This window comes from Akebia trifoliata, chromosome 4 (genome assembly GCF_017979445.1).
Source record: "Akebia trifoliata isolate Shusen 1 chromosome 4, ASM1797944v1, whole genome shotgun sequence".
Classification (NCBI taxonomy): Eukaryota; Viridiplantae; Streptophyta; class Magnoliopsida; order Ranunculales; family Lardizabalaceae; genus Akebia; species Akebia trifoliata.
In genome coordinates this window covers 21,229,575-21,239,860 of record NC_141378.1, presented here as the reverse complement: position 1 = coordinate 21,239,860, position 10,286 = coordinate 21,229,575, and the positions used below count along the sequence as shown (strand labels likewise).

General features: G+C 32.0%; 1 non-coding gene and 1 pseudogene across 1 annotated transcript; both read left to right on the top strand.

Moving 5' to 3' along the window:
• Window positions 1–4,272: 4,272 nt before the first annotated feature.
• LOC147404439 (uncharacterized) lies at window positions 4,273–6,652 on the top strand (annotated as a pseudogene).
• A 2,569-nt stretch (window positions 6,653–9,221) lies between these two features.
• On the top strand, window positions 9,222–9,305 carry LOC147404438 (small nucleolar RNA snoR114). Its single transcript, XR_015178142.1, has one exon. It is a non-coding gene; the product is annotated as a small nucleolar RNA snoR114 (small nucleolar RNA).
• The last annotated feature ends 981 nt before the right edge of the window (window positions 9,306–10,286 follow it).

Genomic DNA, 10,286 nt, shown 5'->3' with positions numbered 1-10,286 from the left:
ATGGATTTTCAGCAAGTCTCAAGGCCTAGGTTCATAGTTAATCCAGTTCACTTAACAAAAAGGGTAGGCCTGCTCAAAACCAATAGCTACTTTGCCTAATCATTACAAACACGAATTTGCGTATGGAAAAATGTCAGATTTAATCTATCCCAATTGTCTCAAATAAATTAAGTAAAAAAACAATTATATAAGATCCAAAAAGTATGAAACCAACATTTGCAAGTAAACAAGACATTAATTCTGTGTATGAGAAATGAAAGAACACAAACAACACATAACCAATAGAGACATGCTTGCTTATGAGAGTTGGTTGACAACAATGCTAAACCAATCTGGTTAATAACCAGAAATTTGGTTAATAACCACTTGTCAAAAGAAGAAAAAGAAAACATTACTAATTTAGTATCTGAAACGGCCTTTACTTTTTTGGATTGGATGCCTTGTAGAGGTTTTATATAGTTCAACTATATGAGGAACATGAAAACTACGTCCGAATAAGGCATTTTTGTATAGTATATTATTGTTTGTTTTAAGTATCAATTCGATGCTTGTTAGAATTTGAATGGTTTAGAGGGAAAAAAACTTACAGGGTTGAGGATTTTTAAATGATAAATACATTGTGGAAAACCTAATGATGTTATGAAGCATTGGATCTCATGTAAAGAACAACAAAATGGGAAGATGTGGCATTTTTTTTTTCACCTTGAATGGACTAGTAAAAGGTTGGAGGAACCTCCTGCGAAGCTCCATCAAGCAAGCCTCGTCTATGCACTGTCCAACTTTATGAGGTTTGTAGTATTGTTTGTTCTTGTATTTGGAATTATGATTGTGTATCTACATAAGCGAATTTCGAACTCTTCGTTGTATGTGAATTCCTATATAATAATATATTAAGTATTAGAAACCATATTTAGGAACCAAAGGGGCTTTATATAATAATGTAGTAAGTATTGGAATATTTCTCTGTGTGTTTTCCATGTGGGTTTGTTTTAGATAACTTAACAAAATAAAAAATAAAATAAAAGGTTATAGGGTGAAATACCGATTTTGCCACATAGATCACCATCTTGGCATTGCCATAATGTGTTACCTATCGCCGTCACCAATTATTCGGATTTCGACTTGTGGTATACACTTAGATACATCAATTATTCCTAATGGAACATCTACCGTAACATGCACCACTACCATGCATCTTAATGATTTTCCGTCGGTAATCCTATTCTTGGAGGCTATTAATATCAGGAAATTCACTTTGATTGCTGATCATCATAAATTGAATGGAAGTTTTTACAGTATTAATTAGAAGTGAAACATCTTGATAAGGTGCACCATGAGTCACCTTGAATTGTCTTTTACATAGATTAAATTTGGATCATACTAGGTTAAGAGTAGGATTAGATTAGGAGAGAGAGTTGAGTGTATATTTTCCTTCATAGTTCTCCCCTTCTCCAACAGATCGGTGTAGTTGGTTGATTAAAATAAAGAGAATCTCCAATTATGGTTTACTTCTACTATTTTATACGCAAACTTAGGATTATTGTAATCAACATCCAAGTGAATCAATCTAATTTCATTACTTCATTACATATGTTTATATAAGTGCGACCTTACTGTTTTCTAGCACACCAAAATTTTAATGTCTTAAGTACTCCATAATATCTTAGGAAATAATAAAATCGAAATCCTTTTTATGGAACAAGTGTTACTAGGCAGAGTTCTTACGCAGGTGGCTCGGGCGGGGCTGGGGGCAGGGGTGGATTTACAGTGGGGGCAATAGGGGCAATTGCCCCCACAAGAATTTTCTAAAACAATAGGGAGGTACTAATAAATTTTAAAAAAAATTTACATTTGTATTGTTTGCCCCCACAGAATTCTAAAGGTTTTTTAGAATAAGAATTTGCCCCCATACACATCTACTGTCAAGCTTCTTCTCTAACACAGCAACTCAACAAAACTGAAAAACTCCTTGGTTCTTAGTTCAACTCTCACAAAGTCACGATCTACAATCTTCCGTCTCCACCACCACCAACCATGACGGCGTCACTGATTTCTCTTCTCCAATACTCAACCTCCTCTCACGATCTACAAGCCCTAGACGGCTATACGACTCCTTTTCCATCGCCACTAGTCGACAAGGCGAGAAGAATCCCACGATTTTGAACCTCGAAGTCGAAAAGCTCTTAATAGGTGACATCTCCTTCGTGTTCCATTGATTTTAGGTATGTAATTTCTCTCTCTCTCTCTCTCTCTCTCTCTCTCTCTCTCTCTCTCTCTCTCTCTCTCTATTGTGAACATTGTGATTTGATTTCGTGAGAGGTTTGTGTATGTGTAAAAGGGGTTTTCGAACCCTAGATGAAAACTGAAGATTTTATACAAATTTTCATTGGAATTGGGTTTTGGAAAGGGTGAGGATCGATGAATTAAGATTTGAGGTTTCATTTTGGAGTTTGATTTGGTTTTAGATTTAATTTTTGGATGGGGTTCATGTTAGGTTTAAAACAATGGACCAAAGATATGTTGAATGGATAAAATACAATTTTGAATAGAAGTTGAAGAACTTGAATATGACATTTTGAGAAGAAAAATCAAATAAGAATTTTTAGGAAAATAGAAAAACATTGGAATTAAAAAAAAATATATCTAAGATTTTCTACATAGGGTTAAGATTAGGTTGAAATGATGAATTAAAGATATATGAGATTGAATAGATTAAAAGCTCATTTATGGAGGAATTTTTAAAACTTAGGGTTTCTACTTGGATTTGATTTTTGGATGGGGTTCAGATTATGTTTAAAACAATGGACCAAAGATATGTTAAGTAGATTAAATAAATTTTGAATGAAGGTTGAAGAACTTGAATATGACATTTTGGGAAGAAAAATCGAATAAGAATTTTTAGGAAATAGAAAAATATTGGAATTAAAAAAAATATATAGGATTTTCTACATAGAGTTAAGATTAGGTTGAAAATGATGGATTAAAGATATATGAGATTGAATAGATTAAAAGTTCATTAATAGAGAAAATTTTAAAATCTAGGGTTTCAACTCGGATTTTTGAAATCAAGTTAACATGTTTGAATGAAATACAGTAGTCCTTTTTATTTTTATTTTATTATTTGATTTTTTTTATTTGAAATTTAAAATTTTTTATATTAATATAAGTTTGGATAGTTTATGATAGATTTTTTTTTTTTTTAGTAGTTCTCTCTCTTTCTTTAATTCAAAGCCTTATGAGTAAAATTGCAATTGTTAGTGGTATTAGAGTTTGATTCTTATATTGCATCAAATGTGTTTGATGATTTATGTAAGAGAATAACATTTTGATTTTTTTTTAAATGCAGATTAACTTCAAAGATGAACGGACTTTGATATTGAAATTTTTTATCTTGAGGTCGGTGTGTTTATAAAATCTAAGTTTAAGATAAACCTTGGTAAATTGTCAATGAATATTTCCTTCAAATATATTTATGTGTTACCAGTAAAAGTTGGTGTGTATATTTTGATAATTTTTTTTAATTACTTGTTATATTTTTTACTCACCCAAGTATAATTTTGCAGGAATTTTTCAATTTATCACCTAACCTAAGCCTTGATCAGTCAACGATCAAAACTCTTCAAATTCTGTTATTTAAGCATAGAATAAATGTCAAACTTCAAAGGTATTCCCTTTAAATTCATGTCATTATTTTTTTTTATAAATGTATAACGGGCGGAGCCCAATTGTTAATTTAATAATGAAAATTTTATATTTCTTTTATGAATATATAGGTGGTGAAACCTTATTATTTAATTATTGATGAAATAATATTATTCTTTTTATGAATAAACAGGGGGGAGAAGCCCTATTAGTTACTTATTGATGAAATAATATTATTCTTTTTATGAATATACAGGGGGGCGGAGCCCTATTGTTAATTTATTGATGAAATATTGAATATACAGGGGGACGGAGCCCTATTGTTAACTTATTAAAGATATATTATTATCCCTTTTATGAATATATAGGGGCTGAGTCTTATTTGTTGACTATTGATTATGCTTATAAACTTGTAATATTATTAATTTTAATTTTTATTGTTCATTAAAATTATTGATTACGAGATTTAGATTAGATTAGTTCTTGTTACCTTTCTTTTACATGTAAAATCATTTTTCAACGTTGGATTACATAACTTTCTAGGATAGAATAATAGGTATCTTTAATATATATAGAAACATGTTAAAAATCTTGATATCTAACTAAATAAATTAAATTTGTGAATCAGATATGGATAAATTTCTTATAAGAAAGTTCAATTTGGAGCAACCATCTATTACTCGAACAAGAAATAATCCTAGTGATAATGATAAACGGCGATGTTCAAAGCATAGTCGTGTTGAAATCAATCTAAAAGATCTTCCTTCGGATCTTGGGTTGCGAATCAAAATTTTAGATTATAATTCTAATGATCGAGATGAAATTCGAAGAGCGTACTTACAAAAAGGTCCATGTCAACCTCGTGAACATAATTTCCCTCAAAGAAAGTTTGGGAAGGTGTCACGTCGTTTTAATTTAACTTAGTTTGATAATTTTGAAAATTGGTTAGAGTATAGTATTACGAAAGACGCTGCATTTTGCTTGTGTTACTATCTGATGAGAGTTGATTTTGAGGAGCAACTCGGTGGCGATTCTTTTATTACCGTGGGATTCACAAATTGGAAAAAAAAGGAAAGATTTCAAATCATGTTGGAGGTCCAAATAGCGCTCATAACAAAGCTTGGAGGAAATGTCAGGATTTAATGAATCAAAGTCAACACATTGAAGTTGCTTTTTCTTAACAATTTGATCAGGCTAGAAATGAATATCGGATTCATTTGACTGCAACAATCGATTGTATTCGATTTCTTTTACGTCAAGGGTTAACCTTTCGAGGTCACGATGAATCCGAATCTTCTAGAAATCGTAAAAATTTTATTGAACTTCTACAATTTCTTTCAAATCATAATGAAATGGTCAAAAATGTCGTGTTAAAGAATGCTCCTAAGAATCTGAAGATTGTATCTCATGATACACAAAAAGATATCGTGCGTTGTATGGCAAGTGAAACTACCAATACAATAATTAATGATCTTGGAGATGATCTATTTTCTATTTTGGTTGACGAATCTCGTGACATATCAATCAAAGAATAAATGGCAGTTTTGATTCGTTATGTAGATAAAAAGGGATGTGTTATTGAGCGATTTCTTAGCATTGTCCATGTTAGTGACACACGACTTTATCATTGAAAGCAGCGATTGAAGCATTATTCTCAAGACATGGATTAAGTATGTCAAGATTACGTTGACAGGTTTACGACGGGACTAGTAATATGATAGGAGAATTTAATGGTCTCAAAAGTCTCATCATAAAAGAAAATCAATCTACTTTTTATGTTCACTGTTTTGCTCATCAACTTCAACTGGCACTTGTAGCCGTTGCAAAAGATCACAATCAAGTTGCTAATCTTTTCAATATTCTTGCTAATTTATTGAATGTTGTGGGAGCTTTGTGCAAACGTCGAGATATTCTAAGAGAAAAATGCGCTAGCAATATTATTCAAGCATTGGAAAATAGTGAAATTTCAAGTGGACGTGGTTTGAATCAAGAAACTAGTCTCCAACGAGCTGGTGATACACGTTGGGACTCACATTATGGTACTTTGATGAATTTGATTTCTATGTTTTCTTCTGTTATTGATGTGCTTGTGACTGTTGAAGAGGATGACACAAATTCTGAGCAAAGAGGTGAAGCAAGTGCTTTATTAGATTCGATTCAATCTTTTGACTTTATATTCATCATGCACTTAATGAAAACTGTTTTGGAAATTTCAAATGAATTGTCACAAGCACTGTAGAGGAAAGATCAAGATATTGTAAATGCTTTAGCCTTGGTTAAAGTATCTAAGCAACGGTTACAAACGATGAGAGATATTGGATGGGAATCTTTGTTCAATAAAATTTCTTCTTTTTGTGAAAGACATGTTATTGTTATACCGAATATGGATGACATGTATGTAGTTCGAGGGTGGCCAAGACGTAATGTTAAACAAGTCACCAATCTACATAATTATCGTGTTAAATTATTTTGTATGGTGTTAGATTTGCAGCTTCAAGAGCTTAATGATCGTTTTACAAAAGGAAACACCAAGCTACTTCTTTGTGTGGCATGCTTGAATCCATGTGATTCATTATCTGCTTTTAATAAGAATAAGTTGATTCGTCTTACTCAATTTTACCCATCAGAATTTTCTAACGTGGAACTTATGGCACTTGATAATCAACTTGAGACTTATATACTTGATGTGCGCTCTGACAATGAATTTTTGCAACTTAAAGGAATCAATGGCCTTGCAGAAAAGTTAATTGAGACAAAAAAGAATGTTGTATATCAATTGGTGTATTTGATTGTGAAACTAGCCTTGATATTACCAGTGGTAACTGCAACCGTTGAAAGAGCTTTTTCAGTAATGAACATAGTAAAGAATCGATTGCGTAACCGAATGGGAGATCAATGGATGAATGATTGCTTGGTTACGTATATCAAGAAAGATGTGTTTGCTACCATTGATAATGAGATGATCATTCAACGCTTTCAGAATATGAAAACTCGACGGGAACGATTGTAAAGATTTATGTATATATATCAGTGATTGGATCTTTTTGGAAACGATGTGAAAATTTTGTGTATATATTACTAGTTTATACTTTTTGTAAGTGTCAAATTATTGAAAATACATGTAGTAAATGTTACTTTTTGTATATTTTAAAAGTCAAAATTTAATATTATTAATAAATTCATAGTTACCTCCACGAAAACAAAATCCTGGCTCCGCCCCTGGCTGGGGGTGCACCTCAACACACAAAAATCATCTAATGTTCCAGAGATTTTGCCCCCAATGTGGTTAATTTATAATAAATAGTACTAGTATATAACAAGAAACAGGTTTTGGCTGAGTATTGTCTAGACATGACAGGGCCGGTGGAGTTGTATACATGACACGGGACCATACAAGCCTTTTCACTCATCACTCTCACGGGCATGTGCGCACATGCACGCATGAAAGGATACGTGTATGTGCACACCTAAACGAGGCAACTTATTTTTTAAAAGTGCCTCTCTCTATTGATGTATTATTTTATTTTACTATTATAATCTTTTTATTTTATAATAATAATCCATGTTGTAGAAAAGGATATCGCATCTGCACATGAGTCACTAAGTCAGGTCAGGGAATGTTACTAGTATTCGACCTTTTTAATTTTCGGATACACTCCAAGGATCCAAACCCCCTAAATCCGATATTTGAATCATTCAGATTCGAGACAAGTATCGACAAAGTTGGTTTGATGATAAAATTAATTGAATCTGAGCTCTAAGGATAGATTTAATGAATCTATTCACACTTCTGTCAACACCAAAAAATACTGAATATTTTGCCAAATAATGTAATTGAGGAAAGAGAGAGAGAGAGTAAAACAAAATGACTAACAATTAAATGAGAGTTTTGAGTGATTAATTACTTTAAATACATGATCATATGGTGTGAATGACACATTATGAAAATGAATGATTATTGAATCCCAATGATGCAATAAACGGTATAATATGATCTAATAAACCCTTTACGTCAAAAAGTCAACGATTGCAATAAGCATACTTTTGAAATAAGAAAAAAACATTTTGAAAAAAAAAAAAAAAAAACAAATAAAGGGTGCAACAACTTTCTTTTTTGAAAACCGGTTAATCTTTATTACTATAAAAAGAGAAGGTGGGGTTGAAGTGGTTCCACACCAAATTTTGGATGCTCCGAATAGACCCATCTTTACATTTAAACTTAACATAATCAAGGTCATTTTGATCCAACACTAAATAAATTTCAATCCACGATCACACTAGAATCATCTTGGTTAGCTCTTACAACTATAGAAGTCATTTTCACTATATATTGTTAAAAAACCCTTTAATTAAGATATTAGATGACAAATAAACTCTTATAAGTCATGTTTGTTTGTACATACCACCTTCTAGTCTTTACTATTATCATGAGAGAAAGGAGTAGAAGTGATTCGACACCAAAATTTGAGTTAAGATAAATGCTCCCACCTTAAAATTTGAACTTAGTAATATAATCAAAGGTCATTTTGGTTAAAGAAAGAAATTTACAATCCCACAATCTTAAAATCACGTTGATCACTTTTTAAAATTATAAAAATATCTTTTTTTACTATGTAATTTTCAAAACAATCATTTAACTAATATTTTAAAAAGTTGTCATAATATGACTCGTGAGGTTATATACTCAATCGACTCCCTGATGTGACAAGTTCGAAATTGTAGATGTGTATGCCTCAAGATACACGATTGCAATTCCCCATAAAAAGTGTTTCCCAAGGGAGCTGTGAATCCCGAAGCGTACAGATATATCGTTCCTAAACTTGTTCACATCAGGAAGTAGATTGAGTATGCCACTTGGTGATTCATATTATCAGGAGATTCGGGACTCTATTTTAAATTAAAAATAAGCCTTTTAGAGACGTGTGTTTGCACATGCCACCTTCTAGTCCCATTTACATGAACTCTTAAGAAGACTGAAATAATTATTAACTTGGCGATTTGCATGATAGGAGGTTGGCCTCTTATCTTGAGGAGATAGACTTCGAATTCAAAGCCTTCACGAGAATTCCATCAATAGTTTAGGTAACAACTTCCTCAACTTCCATTGAATTCCAATCCCTAAAAACTGTTGAGGACAATGTAAATCTTTTGTAACTTTCAATCAGCATTCCATACTTGCCCAAAAAATTAATCTGGAAAAGAGCGTAACTCGATAAAAGATTTGGGTGTTGGAAAAAAAAAACTAACTCCAGATGAATTTGAGTATTTTGTTTTGTGTATTATGAAACTGAACCATGGGGAAAAAAAAAAAAAAAAAAAGCATTAGTATTTGAATCCATTGATGGAAAGAAAAGAGAAAAAAAATCCAACGGTTAGAAACCATCAATCAAGCTTATTTCGTAGGGTGTGGGCTAAATTTTCAAGTAGTGTACGGGTCGGAAGAGCTCCACACGATAGTCGGCTTAAACTAGTGTTTTAAAAAACACACCGCGGAGATGAGTTAGTGAAGGATAGTCCCACATCGACAAAATAAATAATATTTTAGCCCTTCTTATTCTCTTTCCAGAGACTTTCTTGTCGAGCTATGAGGAACTGTGCGCGAATGTGATTAAAAGGTTTTCACGATCGTCAGATTATCTGACGAAAGCAGCGTATCTGAGCTCAATTTTGGTTGTTTCAAATTTTGATTATATAGTCTACCGATCTCTCTTTAGGGGTGCAACTTGGTTGGTCGGATCAAACCGATAGTTTTGAGGTGGTTTGGTTCAATGATTAATTTGATATTGTTTCGAACCAAATCGATAACCGAATCCTTATCTAATAAATAAATATATGTGTATATAATAATTATGAAGAATTATTTTAAGAGTTACTAGATTAGTGATTTTTTATGAATAAATTAATAATTTTTTATAGATAGATTTGTGACTTATCATATAAAATTTCATATTTATTTTTTTATTAAAAAATATTACTTATAATTTATAAAATATTTGTAATCCATAGAATCAAATCGACTTTAATTCGATTTGGATTGGTTTGATTCCAATGGAATTTGGTTCAGTTCTGATTTTTATTTAGTAGAACTGACCTATATCGATTCGATTCCAATTTGACCTCAAATCGATTTGATCCGAACCAAGTTGCACCCCAACTGAAAATTGATCAAAACACCTTTTGCTTTGACCTCAAATCGATTTGATCCGAACCAAGTTGCACCCGAACTGAAAATTGATCAAAACACCTTTTGCTTTTCTCCCGAAAATTTTTGACAGGACCCTTTGATATCAGTCTTTTCTTGTAACATTAAAAATAAAGATATCAAGTCAACGGCTACAATCCAACCATTCTCATTTTTAAAAAATTTAACACATAACCCTAGTCTTTGGACGGTAACAATAAAAATACAAATCCAACGGCTACAATACAATGGTTCTCATATTAAAATATTTAAAATTTCTAAAACATGCACCTCCCCTAATCTTGGACCGTCGATCCAATCTTGATTAACATCACCAATGTTGCTATTCTACTCGTGACCGAGGCCACTTCAAAATTTTGTTACAAAAGAAATAGTATTTTGTATTTATTTCATGCCCTTGAATTTGCGTGAAATGCCACGTGTATTCCAAAGGAGAGTGATG